General features: G+C 42.4%; 1 protein-coding gene across 5 annotated transcripts in view; it reads right to left on the bottom strand.

Annotated features, from left to right (window-relative positions):
- LOC123755786 (uncharacterized) overlaps positions 1–11,832 on the bottom strand; it is an 85,409-nt gene extending 73,577 nt beyond the window's left edge. For all 5 annotated transcript variants that reach the window (XM_045738579.2, XM_045738575.2, XM_045738577.2 and 2 more), the window contains exon 1: positions 11,611–11,832. The gene's annotated coding sequence lies outside the window, so the exon portion shown is untranslated. The remainder of the gene's footprint in view (positions 1–11,610) is intronic.
- Between the last annotated feature and the right edge of the window lie 3,871 nt (positions 11,833–15,703).

Raw genomic sequence — 15,703 nt, 5'->3', positions numbered from 1 at the left:
TCCCCCCCCCTAGTCGTCCTATATTATGTGATGGGTGGTTAAGTTGATGCTATCAAGCATCTTGTGTGTGCAAGATAATGTGTTATACATGTGTTATAATGTTATATTTGTACAATTATAACAAAGTTCCCCCCCCCCCCCAGGCTACATTATAAAACATGTTATATTTAGTGTCAATATAAACTTCTTAAATATTACTCATTGTAATCTATTATTATAATTATATTAATATTATAATTAAGAATATCAAGATATTCCTCACTCAAACTCTTGGTAAATAAATATTATATATATATATATATATATATATATATATATATATATATATATATATATATATATATATATATATATATGTCGTACCTAGTAGCCAGAACGCACTTCTCAGCCTACTATGCAGGGCCCGATTTGCCTAATAAGCCGAGTTTTCATGAATTAATTGTTTTTCATCAACCTAACCTAACCTAACCTAACTTTTTTGGCTACCTAACCTAACCTAACCTATAAAGATAGGTTAGGTTAGGTTAAGTAGGGTTGGTTAGGTTCGGTCATATATCTACGGTAATTTTAACTCCAATAAAAAAATTGACCTCATACATAATGAAATGGGTAGCTTTATCATTTCATAAGAAAAAAATTAGAGAAAATATATTAATTCAGGAAAATTTGGCTTATTAGGCAAATCGGGCCTTGCATAGTAGGCCAAAAAGTGCGTTCTGGCTACTAGGTACGACATATATATATATATATATATATATATATATATATATATATATATATATATATATATATATATATATATATATATATATATATACGAATATAATAAATATAAACAATACTTTAGTTCCTCGCTCTTCATAAAATATATAAAATATCTTTCTTGATACTTTGTAATGTTTTTAATGAAGGATTGTTGCCTTAATCATATCACCCAATAATATTGGTTGATATGTATAATCAATTATATTCCTGCCAATGGCTGCCGATGACACTACAGAGGATAATCACGGCAGAGGCTTGGGACAAGCTACAGGAAAACCCGGACACACTTTAAGAATAGTCTAATAAGTGGCTGCAAGAGTTTAACTGCAGCAAATGCACATTCAACAACGAGGGGAAGAGGTGGACACCACACCACACGTGACGGGGAAGAGGCTGCTGCGAACAAAGAAAACGGGTAGATAGCCAGCCCAACCTGTCTCTTGAAGCACACTCACCCGGGCAGCATCACCTGTACACCAAAGCTCGACCAATATTATGACTGTCTTCATAAACCTCAACACGGAGCTATTTAGCAGGCGGGAATATGCGGCGCCAGCGAGGACTCTTATTTCTCCTCAAGCAAGACACAATTGGACACATTGGAGAGGTGTACTACCAAATTAGTCCCCGAGGTGAGAGGTGTGAGCGAGCACTCCTCCAGCCGCAACCTGTCCTCTTAAAAATAACGTCGCTTATGGCCGTTTGCCCGTATGGCCGAAAGTGGACGTAATTTGAAAATGAAAAAAAATGAAAATAAATTTGGGATTTTTTTTTCAACAACAGTAAGTTAAGGGTCCTCTGAGAGGTTAGGTGGGCAGGAAATTCTCATAAAGTTTCAAAACGTTATGAAAAATGTTAATTGAAAGTTTCCTCTCCTAACCTGTCCGAGTAACCCGGACGACTCAAACAGAAAACGGGACAGTACGTCACTTTTGTGAGTCGATTTCATTTCAAATTACGTCCACTTTTGGCCATAGCGCGCATACGTAGTGACGTTATTTTTAAGAGGACGGGTTGGCCTGAGGGGATGACGCAACACACAAGGCTCTGCTCACGGCATGCAAAATACTCGGGGGAATTTTTGTTTAGTTTATTTTCTATCACAGATGTGGCCATACATTTATACAATGGTAAAGAGCATATGTACATGTTACGTCTGTCTTGTATAGACGGGGTTAAAATTGATAGCGTAGGTAACGATAAAGTGTTTGACATGAGTTGGACACGTACTAGGGAGGGGGGGGAGGAGGCCCAGTGACCTCATCAACACAAGCTTATAACATACACAAGAGACACAAACTCAGTGCCGAGCAGCAAATAAATGGGATAAACTAGGAAGTAAAGTGGTGGAGGCAGACGCCATATACAGCTTCAGATGTCGATATGATACCTGGTTGATGAGGTTCTGGGAGTTCTTCTTCTCCCCAAGCCCAGCCCGAGGCCAGGCTTGACCTGTGAGAGCTTGGTCCACCAGGCTGTTGCTTGGAGCGGCCCACAGGCCCACATATCCACCACAGCCCGGTTGGTCCGGCACTCCTTGGAGGAAACAATCTAGTTTTCTCTTGAAAATATCCACAGTTGTTCCTGCAATATTTCTTATGCTAGCTGGGAGGACGTTGAACAACCGCGGACCTCTGATGTTTATACAGTGTTCTCTGATTGTGCCCATGGCACCCCTGCTCTTCACTGGTTCTATTCTGCATTTTCTTCTGACAGAGGCTAATTGAATAACCTTAGGTATCTGCACAGCAGTTGATTGAAGATTGCAAGGCGGGGCCTAAGAGCTATAGTCCAGCTCTAGGAAGCAGAGATAGTTGAGTGGAGCAGGCGAAGTGGTCAACCGCAGGAGTAAGTAGGGCAATTCTGGTGGAAACCTTTGTATCATTTACACGCGCGGCGGCGGAGTATGGTGAGAGTAGGAGTACTCACCTGCGTGTGCTGGCGCGCCTCACCTTCCGCTCATTGATCCCGCCTCTCAGCCGTCACTCTACTGGTGTACAGGTTCCTCACCTTCTCCAGCTCTATCATATCTACACTTGAAACTGTGTATGGAGTCAGCCTCCACCACATCACTGCCTAGTGCATTCCATTTACTAACTACTCTGACACTATAAAAAAGTTCTTTCTAATGTCTCTGTGGCTCATTTGGGTACTCAGCTTCCACCTGTGTCCCTTTGTTCGTGTACCATCCGTGTTAAATAATCCATCCTTGTCTACCCTGCCAATTCCCCTGAGAATTTTGCATTTAGTGATCATGTCCCCCCCAAGCTCTTCTGTCTTCCGGCGACGTGAAGTGCAACTCACGCAGCCTTTCCTCGTAACTCATGCCTCTTAGTTCTGGGACTAGTCTAGTGGCATACCTCTAAACCTTTTCCAGCTTCGTCTTGTGCTTGACAAGGTACGGGCTCCATGCTGGGGCCGCATACTCCAGGATTGGTCTTACATATGTGGTATACAAGGTTCTGAAGGATTCCTTACACAAGTTTCTGAAGACAGTTCTGGTGTTAGCCAGCCTCGCATACGCCGCTGATATTCTTCTTTTGATGTGGGCTTCAGGAGACAGGTCTGGTGTGATATCAACGCCTAGATCTTTCTCTCTCTGTCCGTTTCGTGAAGGACTTCATCTGCCATTCGGAATCCAGTGTCTGGCCTCCTAGTTCCTCCCCCTAGTTTCATTATCTTACATTTACTTGAACTTTAGTAGAAATTTGTTGGACCATTTGTGTGTGTCATAATGGCTTGGCGCTTTCCCCATAATAGTTCCCTTCCCTTGTTGTGTGTGTGTGTGTGTGTGTGTGTGTGTGTGTGTGTGTGTGTGTGTGTGTGTGTGTGTGTGTGTGTGTGTACTCGTCTAGGCCTATAGCTGTACTTGTGGGAACTTTAAATCTTCAGTCCCGCCTTTCAATCTTCAGTCGAATGTCTCTCTTTCTAATGGTATCTTAAACTAAACTATAAACGCCCAGTCTGGATGAACAAGTAATAGATGAACATGACAGTGGTGAAGAAAGTGACAGCTGAACATGACGGTGGTGAAGAAAGTGACAGCTGAACATGACGGTGGTGAAGAAAGTGACAGCTGAACATGACGGTGGTGAAGAAAGTGACAGCTGAACATGACGGTGGTAAAGAAAGTGACAGCTGAACATGACGGTGGTGAAGAAAGTGACAGCTGAACATGACGGTGGTAAAGAAAGTGACAGCTGAACATGACGGTGGTGAAGAAAGTGACAGCTGAACATGACGGTGATGAAGAAAGTGACAGCTGAACATGACGGTGATGAAGAAAGTGACAGCTGAACATGACGGTGATGAAGAAAGTGACAGCTGAACATGACGGTGATGAAGAAAGTGACAGCTGAACATGACGGTGATGAAGAAAGTGACAGCTGAACATGACGGTGATGAAGAAAGTGACAGCTGAACATGACAGTGAACAAGAAGGTGACATGTGAGTATAGTGACCAAGTTAGGACGAACAAAATAACATATGAGCAAGCCAAGGAGAACATAAATGAACAAATGAACAAACCAAGGAGACTTCTAGAGTAACACGCGTACAAGCCAAATATCTGAACCAGGAAAAATAGAACAATAACATGAGAAAAAGTGAGCATGAGGAGCAGAATAACACTGTGAACTAGAGGAGAACACTGAACAATACAGGAACGGTAGAGCAGTACGACACGTTCAAGTTGACAAAGGACAGTGATCTATGTTGCGCTGCCTGACGCATGAGGCACCTCCACCCTTCAAGAACATCGTGCCAATGAGATTCTCTTCTCTGGGTGTGAGGTGTTCCAGGTGTGTGAGGTGGTCCAGGTGTGTGAGGTGGTCCAGGTGTGTGAGGTGCTGCAGGTGTGTGAAGTGCTGCAGGTGTGTGAGGTGCTCCTTCAGGTGTGTGAGGCAGGGGGGGGGGGTTGGTTGACACCATGGTGGCAGATCTGGTGTCATCTGGAAGAGGCTGGTGAAGAACTTGTCAACTTTCTCATGATTGTTTATGTGCGTCACGAGGTGTCCCCCCCCCCCAACACTGGTCCTGCATGCTGCCTGGGCTTTCTTCTACATAACATTGCTTAACTAACAGTGACTGTGGGGGAAGTGACCTCTAGCTCCTCATGCCCTGTCTACTTCCCTTCCGAGCTAAAGCTGTAGATGGAGGTGGCTTCCACAACTTCCTTCAGTGCATTGTACTTATTCACCACCCATACAGGAGTATTAAAGTATGTCCTTACATTTCTACGACACATTTGGGCTTCTAGTTTTAACCTCTTATGTCCTCTAGTCCTAGTTGTCCTGCCTTTAATGAGTCTTGTCCTCGTACTGACCGCAGTATCTTGTGTTAGGGTCGTATCCCCTGTCTTGTCTCTAGGGTTGCCACATTTACTTCCTTCAACATATGTTCGTCGCAACTTTTGAAGTGCAAACTTCAGAACGTTATAAAGTTTCCATTTGCGCTGCCAAAGGTGCAGACTGCAGGTCAGTGCTCCACACTAGTGTACCACTATGACAAATGCTATGCACATGGTTTTGAAAGAGTCCTGCTATGGGCTTTAAGGGGGCGTTATTCGGGTATATTAAAGTTGTTGTTTAGTGGCAACCATAATTTTTGACTAGTTGTATATGAAAAGGGCTACAATTGTTCGAAGTTTCAGCACTGTAGCCTAAATAGTAAGGGAGATTTTTAATTTTTTTATTTTTTTCAACGAATTTTACACATTTTCAAGTGTAAATTTACAACCACACCTTTCAGATATAATCATTCTATGACACTTTTCTGACACATTAACATATAATAAAGGATCTCTAGCAAAAGATTTTCCAAAACGTCTTTAGTTTTCCTAATACAAATAGTCTAAGTTCCCCCCCAAAATTATGCAAATATATCATGTTTATTGCTATTATAAAGTCAATAAAGAACTCAAGATAAAAACATTTGCAAACGATTTTAGAGACATAAAATTTATATATAATGTGTAAGTTTCATGTAAATTGCATAAAAAATGAAAAAGATATTCACGTTCAAGTAACAAACTTTCAAGTAAGTAAAAAATAAAGTCTAAGGTGTTGCCCTCTGTGGCTGAAGTTGACATCAACCAATTTCCTCCAAAATTGACACCCTTACAGATAGGCTTACGTGCAGTCAGGTGTATAAGTTTCATGCAAATCGCCCCATAAACAAAAGAGAGATAAAATTAAAAAAAAAAAAAGTGAAATTTGACTTTTTTTTTAACTAAATTTTTTGTTAATAAAACTAATAATAATTTGTTTTTAATATATGCTATTGTGATACCTGTGAGTCAGACATGATTTCAGTTGACATTTTTGTTTGATAATCTTTTTTGACCATTTTTGAAAATTTTTGACACATAATTCAATATTTTTTTCATCCTTCCTATTTATGCTACGATGCTGAGACTTGGACCAAATGAAACCCTTTTCATATACAACTTGTCAAAAAAGTTTGATTGAAATTGAACGAGTTTTCATTTTTTGCATATTTTGTGAATAACGCCCCCTTAAAACTACGTGTTAATATTTGACACAGTCCGACATGCATCAGGTGATAATAGCCTGTTGATGTGTGCATCTGGTGGTGTTATGGCAATTATATCTACTACTATTTTTTATTTGTTTTCATATTCCTGTAGTTGCCTTCCACTTGTGTGTTTATATCGTCATCGTCTTGTGTTCGTCTCCTCCTGCACTTCACAAGGTGCACACATTCCCTGGGTTTCTTCCGTTCTCATCTTCGTGACCTTACACTTGTTGGTAATGAACTCTAGCAACACTTTTGTCTGCCCCGCTCTAGGAGCTTGTCAAGGTCATCAATTTCTTGTCCTCCTTATGTGTGTGTGTGTGTGTGTGTACTCACCTAGTTGTACTCACCTAGTTGTGTTTGCGGGGGTTGAGCTCTGGCTCTTTGGTCCCGCCTCTCAACCGTCAATCAACAGGTGTACAGATTCATGAGCCTATCGGGCTCTGTCATATCTACACTTGAAACTGTGTATGGAGTCAGCCTCCACCACATCACTTCCTAATGCATTCCATTTGTCAACCACTCTGACACTAAAAAAGTTCTTTCTAATATCTCTGTGGCTCATTTGGGCACTCAGTTTCCACCTGTGTCCCCTTGTGCGTGTTCCCCTTGTGTTAAATAGACTGTCTTTATCTACCCTATCAATCCCCTTCAGAATCTTGAATGTGGTGATCATGTCCCCCCTAACTCTTCTGTCTTCCAGCGAAGTGAGGTTTAATTCCCGTAGTCTCTCCTCGTAGCTCATACCTACGAGTGTGTGTGTGTGTGTGTGTCTGTGTGTGTGTGTGTGTGTGTGTGTGTGTGTGTGTGTGTGTGTGTGTGTGTGTGTGTGTGTGTGTGTGTGCGTGTGTGTGTGTTTACTAGTTGTGTTTACTAGTTGTGTTTTTACGGGGGTTGAGCTTTGCCCTTTCGGCCCGCCTCTCAACTGTCAATCAACTGTTTACTAACTACTACTTTTTTTTTCCCACACCACACACACACACACCCCAGGAAGCAGCCCGTGACAGCTGACTAACTCCCAGGTACCTATTTACTGCTAGGTAACAGGGGCATTCAGGGTGAAAGAAACTTTGCCCATTTGTTTCTGCCTCGTGCGGGAATCGAACCCGTGCCACAGAATTACGAATCCTGCGCGCTATCCACCAGGCTACGAGGCCCCCTTTGTGTGTGTGTGTGTGTGTGTGTGTGTGTGTGTGTGTGTGTGTGTGTGTGTGTGTGTGTCTGTGTGTCTGTGTGTGTCTGTCTGTGTGTGTGTGTCTGTGTGTGTGTGTCTGTGTGTGTGTGTGTGTGTCTGTGTGTGTGTCTGTGTGTGTCTGTGTGTGTGTGTCTGTGTGTGTGTGTGTGTGTGTGTGTGTGTCTGTGTGTGTGTCTGTGTGTGTGTCTGTGTGTGTGTCTGTGTGTGTGTCTGTGTGTGTGTGTCTGTGTGTGTCTGTGTGTGTGTGTCTGTGTGTGTGTGTCTGTGTGTGTGTGTCTGTCTGTGTGTGTGTGTGTGTCTGTGTGTGTGTGTGTGTCTGTGTGTGTGTGTCTGTGTGTGTGTGTCTGTGTGTGTGTCTGTGTGTGTGTCTGTGTGCGCGCGCGCGCGCGTGTGTGTGTGTGTGTGTGTGTGTGTGTGTGTGTGTGTGTGTGTGTGTGTGTGTGTGTGTGTGTGTGTGTGTGTGTGTGTGTAGGCGTGTTTGATGGTAGAGACTTCAATGCTGCCCAAGGGAGTAATCCTGGTATTGTTCTTGTGAGTACTCGTGTATCAACACTCGCAGGGTGAACCTTCACCTCCTGGGACTCGCCTCTCAATCGTCAATCATCTTGTTCTCTATTCTATTGTGGGTCCGTGCATGGGGTGCATGTGCTGCTGCAGCAACTGAGCTCCGTGTATTGTGCCCCGCCTTACCTGCTGACCACTGCACTGTCTCCTGAACATTTCTGCTCATCATATCTGCATTTAAAATTATGAATAGATTTAGCCTCCATGACTGTCACTGATACATTGAACGTGATGACAACTCTCACATTTCTCCACCTATATCACCACGATCTGCCTCCCACACCTCGGCCTATTTTAAGCAATCACTCCATGTACATTTTGTCAGCGTCATCGAATATTTTGTATGCTGCAATCAGGTCTCCTCTAGTTTCATTTTCCAGTGGTGATAAATGCAGTTTGTGGTTTCCCTTCTGGTTGTACTGTTCCTCTCCTTGCATTTGGTGGGATTTAATTCCAGTAGCCACCTACTGGTTCATTTTTGCAGTTCCTTTGTCATCTATTGTGGGTATTTTTATCTATTTTAATTATTCCCACATCATTTGTAGTGTTCAACATTTCCAACAAAAGTTTTCTTTAAGGCAAATGGTTGAAATTTAAAGGTTTCAAAACCAGGATAAACGAAATTTTGTAAAGTCTTTTGATATTGTTGAAGAAATTTAAGCATATTTTAGTTTGTGAATGCTGGATAAAAAAAATTGTTAGGCTTTGAACAATTAATTAATTATACAATAAATTTGTCAACCCAGACTGAGCAGTTGAAGCCAACTTTGTGAACACTTATTGAACAATAAGCTCAGGACAAAGGTTGAACAAATAGTCAAGCTTCTGAAAACATGACAATTTTTTTTTACTAAAGGTTTGTGAACACAAACTGAACAACGAGGTTATATTTATGAACACAAACTGAACAACGAGGTTATATTTATGAACACAAACTGAACAACTAGGTTATATTCTTGTTTGAAGAATTGGAAAGTTTCTTAGCCTATTCCTAGACAAGAGACTCAACTTCAGCACTCATATTCAACACATAACTAAGAAAGTCTCTAAGACAGTTGGTATATACTCTCCAAAATCAGATATTATGTTCCTAACTCTGCTCTCCTCTCACTATATTATGCACTAATCTACCTCTATCTTAATTATGGTATCTGTGCATGGGGGTCTACCACTGCAAACCACCTCAAGCCCATCATCACACAGCAAAAATCTGCTATCAGAATAATACTGTAACTAACTCTGCTTTCAGACAACACTCAGCTCCCTTGTTTAAATCCCTTAACTTGCTAAATATTAACTCCCTCCACACATTCTCTTGTGTCAACTACATTTACAAAACTCTGTTCTTAAATGCAAACCATGCTCTGAAACTCTCCCTGGACAGATGTAATAGGACCCATTATCACCACACCAGAAATAAATATATCTTTGATATCCGCAGAGTCAAACTTAATCTGTGTAAACACTCTATGCAAATTAAGGGACCCAGTCTATGGAACTCACTTCCAAGTGAATTGAAAAGCTGTCAAACTTTTGCCTCATTAAAAAGCAAAACCAAAAAGTACCTAATTTCATCTTCATAGTTTCCTACACTGAGCTTTAAATTTGCTCTGTATCTAGTGTTACCCAATCTCCCAATCTTTATGTACTTAACCCAAACAACTTTATCATTGTGTTCATTGCTGTCTTCTTTTATGTGGTAGCTATATGCTGTATTGTGACTACTAATTTTTGTTAAACTACCATTCAAGCTGTCATTGAAATCAATCTCAGCTACCTATGTGCTTTAATATACCTACAAATTTCTCTCATCTTCCATTTTTTTCTTGCTATGTAACTGTTACCATTTGTATAAATTTTGCTTGTATTTACCTACTTAAAATTTTTAGAGTAAGGACCTGCCCGAAACGCTGCGCGTACTAGTGGCTTTACAAGATTGTAATTACTATGCTATGTATCCTCACAATCCCAATGTACCTTCTTGTATATATATAAATAAATAAATAACTATGACAGGGAGGATCTCGCTGAAACTTAAAATACTAAACAACACAATTTGAAGGATGTAGACCCAAACAACTTCTTCATAAGGTCAGATGTAACACGAATAAGGAGCAACGGGTTCAAGCTCAACAAGCCACACTGTAGCACTGTAAACAGGACACGCTTTTCCACCCACAGGGTTATAAACCCGTGGAACCGCCTACCCGCCGATGCCGTAAATGCCAAAAAAAAAAAAACGGTTGAATTTTAAAATCCAACTGGAAAAAATCATCAGGACAAATGTGGGGGACCTTTGACAAGCCGCCGCCTTCCTGTCCTCGTCAAGGCCACTCGAAGAGATAGTGGCCCTCAGGACAAATTCAGGTAAACATGCGAGTGAACAACAATGAACAATATAATCAATGGGTTAACAATTAAGATGATAGGTCAATAGTGAATTAATAGTGAACAGTTATGAATTAAGTAAATTTTAACACTAGATGAACACGAGTGGATAATTATAAATACGGGGTCAGCTATTATGAAAACATCTGGTGAATAATTAGGCCTACGAATGCAGAAATGAATAATTAGGCCTAGCTACGAATGTAGGGTGAATATAATAGGCTTACGAGTACAGGGTGAATAATAGGCCTACGAGTACAGGGTGAATAATAGGCCTACGAGTACAGGGTGAATAAATATGCCTACGAATAATTCCCTCTAGGTCTTCAAACGGTGGATAATTATTTCTATGATCACGTTATAAATTATGCCTGCAATAACAAAATGAACAGGCCCGGGAACATGGGGGTGAACAACTAGGCCCGGGAACATGGGGGTGAACAACAAGGCCCGGGAACATGGGGGTGAACAACAAGGCCCGGGAACATGGGGGTGAACAACAAGGCCCGGGAACATGGGGGTGAACAACAAGGCCCGGGAACATGGGGGTGAACAACTAGGCCCGGGAACATGGGGGTGAACAACAAGGCCCGGGAACATGGGGGTGAACAACAAGGCCCGGGAACATGGGGGTGAACAACTAGGCCCGGGAACATGGGGGTGAACAACAAGGCCCGGGAACATGGGGGTGAACAACTAGGCCCGGGAACATGGGGGTGAACAACAAGGCCCGGGAACATGGGGGTGAACAACAAGGCCCGGGAACATGGGGGTGAACAACTAGGCCCGGGAACATGGGGGTGAACAACAAGGCCCGGGAACATGGGGGTGAACAACTAGGCCCGGGAACATGGGGGTGAACAACAAGGCCCGGGAACATGGGGGTGAACAACTAGGCCCGGGAACATGGGGATGAACAACAAGGCCCGGGAACATGGGGGTGAACAACAAGGCCCGGGAACATGGGGGTGAACAACTAGGCCCGGGAACATGGGGGTGAACAACAAGGCCCGGGAACATGGGGGTGAACAACAAGGCCCGGGAACATGGGGGGTGAAGAACTAGGCCTAAGAATAACTGACATGTGGGGGTGACGATAAGACGTGTTCTTGGGCCTAGTTCTCTAGGCCTAAGAACACGGGGTGAACAATTAGGCACTCACCTATGGCAGGCAGACAGGCTGTAGCGGCCGCTGCTATCACAATCCACCACACGACCCCCATGTCTACCACAGCCGCCCACCGCGTCTCTCACACTAACTATTTGTTCACTCTCCTTCCTAAACACATGTTATATTCCACCTACATGGGAATATATCGCACATGAAGCCATTTGTGTATATAAGACGCACACACGGAAGTCATACACCCGACCACACCAGCGTCTGGGGAGCTACTGAGGGTCTAACTTTCCCCGACACCCTCAACTTCTTCATCACAGTTGCCACATATAACAATATAAGGAAATACAATAGCAATTAAATCTTCTTTTTAATAGCTTCTTGTGTCTTAGGCCGTGACTGAACACACTTGCTGGATGTTATCAATGTTCTTTTGGACATGTAATAGCCTATTGTGCTTTATTTTTTACGCCCACACTATGTCTTACCGTTCATAAGTATGCTTTTGTATAATGCAAAAATTTTGTATAGTGTAAAAGTGGGATGTGTTTTACCTGCCTATAGCGAAGCCTACACAATGCAGCTACGTATCTTTATATAGCTCTGTGTGTAGTTATATATATGTAGCAGAAGACGCAGTGATGGTGGAGACAGGAAGTGAAACTGCGTGTGTGCTCATGTTTACGCAACCCGGCTTAAACACACCTCGATAATTACCTCTATATTTCCTTACATTTAAAAAGATATTCATTCGCTTTTATTTTATTATAAATACCTACTGCATACATATATATTCCGACCTCTTTATTTTCAAGTATTATGTTCTTGTTTTTTTTTTTAACAAACACTGCGGCGGGTTTTCTCTATTCTATATGGTTTAAAGAGCTCGTCCTCTGACCAAATCCATTACCATGAGACCCCCCCCCCCTCAAATCACCTGAATAAATATTTGTAATCATATTACGGTTCTAGTAATAATCTAAGTGTAAACTAGCAAGTGAACCTTTATCGTAAACAATTAGTCTCGAGTTATCACTTTATTGTAATATAGATCGTTGGTTTAAAATATAAAAAATATATGCTGAAAACGTTTTTTGTAAGAATTTGGTTTTCTGTAAACGGAATTTTCAGGTACACTCAAATAGTTTTTGAATTCCCTATTTTTTTTTTGAGATATATACAAGAGTTGTTACATTCTTGTACAGCCACTAGTACGCGTAGCGTTTCGGGCAAGTCCTTATCCTATGGTCCCTGGAATACGATCCCCTGCCGCGAAGAATCGTTTTTTCATCCAAGTACACATTTTACTGTTGCGTTAAACAGAGGCTACAGTTAAGGAATTGCGCCCAGTAAATCCTCCCCGGCCAGGATACGAACCCATGACATAGCGCTCGCGGAAACTTAATGAAACTTCCTGAGAACCTGAGAACAGGTTGGGTTTGAATTGGTTATCATATTCCGGGTAGGTGGGAGAATCCTGTTAATCTTACCAACAGGAGATCCAAATTGGTCACCAACTTCAATGTCCTTCCTTACGATGCAATCGGCAACAGTTGCCTAATTACCAGGTACCTGAATTTACCTGAGGGCCACCATCTCTCTAGTGGCCTCGATGGGAACAGGAAGCCAGAAGTTAGGCAAAGGTTCCCTATTTTCCCCTAATGATGTTATCTTTTCCAGTTGGATTTTAAAATGTAACAGAGTCTTGGCATTTACAGCTTCGACGGGAATTTTTGATCAACTGGGAGAGGTCAACCATCTTACCTCTCTCCCAAGACCAGCCCCCAACATCTAGAGCTGGTCGCCCAAGGTAGAGTTGCTTTATGAGTCCTTATAGGGATAGTCAATTCATTGCCGTTCAGGTCAAGTAGGGAGTGTTAAAGTGACAGGGAGTGAACATATTTAGATTTTGTTTTAGTTTTCTTTTAATAAATTAATTAGTTAATATTTTGCATTTTTATTATTTCCATGTGTTTATGTGAACTTGTCCTGGTCACGTGGTCCACACGAGGCAGAGTTGGATTGGGCGCCGATTCTAACACCAAATCGGAAGTCATCTTTACCGTGTAATTAATTCCACACTCTAAGTTTCCAAGGTCATCGGTTACTAGTGGGGATCAAGCCCCAAGGTTGATTAATTAGCATGATCGATCCAGACCTCGATCATTGCTCTGTGTTACTGGTCTGGTGGTGGCGGCGGAGGCGACTCTAGGGTTTTGCTCAAAGCCTAGGTCACGACATACGGGTTGTAGAATCCTAAGTCGGTCAATCGTCTTAGGACCACATGGCGTGGAGTCGGCTTTAGTAAAAGTTTTGGAGTCCCTTGTAGAGAATAAAAAGTAAGAATACGGGTAGAGGGGGGAAAAGAAGGAAAGATCATTAGTGAACACCCTCCCCGTGTTACAGGTAGGTGGTTCCATGGGTTTATAACCCTGAGGTTATGGACGCAATGTATGAACACAATGCGCAAGATGTATTTATCAGGCTTCTGGTATTTGTGTAGAAGCAACGTCTTGCAACAATCAACCAACGTAAACTCCTGACAATGTTCCTAGGGGGCCGAGAGACTGTGCCCGCATTCTACTCTTATTCCCTCTGGCTATGTGCCTGCTTGTCGTCCCAGTATGTAAGGTTAGTTCCGCCTCACTGGGCACTCCCACTGTGTGCTCCTTTTGTAGCCAGACTCGGTCGTCAGTACTGTATAGAGAGACAGGTTCACAGCTCGCGATTTTACGGGATCACCATAGCCCGTGCAACTTGGAACTTTTTGTTTTGAGTAGCTGACTCTAAAACAAGAACAACAGCTCGCGAGGCGGTTGCAGGTTATCACTGAGGCTATGGTGCCAATGTCAGAATTGTCAAAATGATGTACCTGGCATACGTCAGATCTTTAGTGGATTATGCTGAACCTTTGCCTGCTTTAGTGTCTGAAAGAGAGCTCAATGGCTTGACAAACTGCAGAACAAAGCCTTGAGGCGGGTGTCCGCGGGTGGACAAAAGATGGACTAAATATGAGAAAGGAACTTAATATTCCGAGCGTCATTGGGAGAGTTACTAATATTAAATTTCTAATGAGTAATCAGGAAACAATGATTTCTTGAATTGGAATGGTGAAGTAGGCTATTTTTCAGGTGTTATGTCTCCAACATACACATGTACGTTATCGATCCTAACTCAGGTTAGCTCATCCTAACCCTTGCCCAAAAACCCTCCAGATCTTTCTTACTGAAGGTCGGCATTGTTTAAAATGGATTACTAAAACTGCAACTGAACTCAGAATGACACACAGAAATCACAATTGCGTGATGCATCAAATGAACAAAATTTGTGATCTCTGTGTGTAATGAAGTAAGGGCGAAGAGGGAGAACGGCCTATTGACATAGCTCGAGTGCATGGCGGGGAGTTGTGTAAAACCCTGGTTTGTGCCTCGGAGAGGCTGCAGGATCCAGTAAGTTCAGTAGAACTTCGGTTTCAACTCCTTTTGACCATGTCGTAGCTCAGTCGATTAAGGCAGCGTCTGGGATGCTCTCGGACGCATGTTCAAATCCTCGTCACGGCCCTTGTGGATTTGGTCATATGACGATGACTGCATGTGTATCATGAAATGGTAGCTGGATTTGTTCATGGGGTCAAGGTAAAGTCTATTACATCCACATACACCTATTTTATCCATATTTGCATTATGCGTGTAAAACCCAGACAATAATTGTATAAATCTTCATATGACGATATCCGTATTATCCTGTGAATCAACAGTTGACGATGTCCGCAGCCTAAAGGTTCTACTCCCTCTCTTTCCACCCAAGAAATAAATTAGAGATCAGCCCAAGCTTCGTCTTGAGGCAAAGCTCAACGCCTTAAGCCATATTGATGCTCTGTCCACAGAGCATTCTCTCTCTCAAATCATATACACTAATGGTTCCTTACACCGCCCCACGGGTGCAGCTGGAAGTGCAGTTGTCCTGACAATGGGCGATGGCTTATATTGTGAGTGGGGAGTCCGTATAAACAACTGGGCCTCTACCCTTCATACCGAACTATTTGCCTTGCTTCTTGCACTGAAATGTCTCCAAGTCTCAAATGTGTACAAGTCTCCAAACATGATACATTAGTTGTAAGTGACTCTTTATCATC

This window comes from Procambarus clarkii, chromosome 43 (genome assembly GCF_040958095.1).
Source record: "Procambarus clarkii isolate CNS0578487 chromosome 43, FALCON_Pclarkii_2.0, whole genome shotgun sequence".
NCBI lineage: Eukaryota > Metazoa > Arthropoda > Malacostraca > Decapoda > Cambaridae > Procambarus > Procambarus clarkii.
This window is presented reverse-complemented; position numbering and strand designations above follow the sequence as displayed.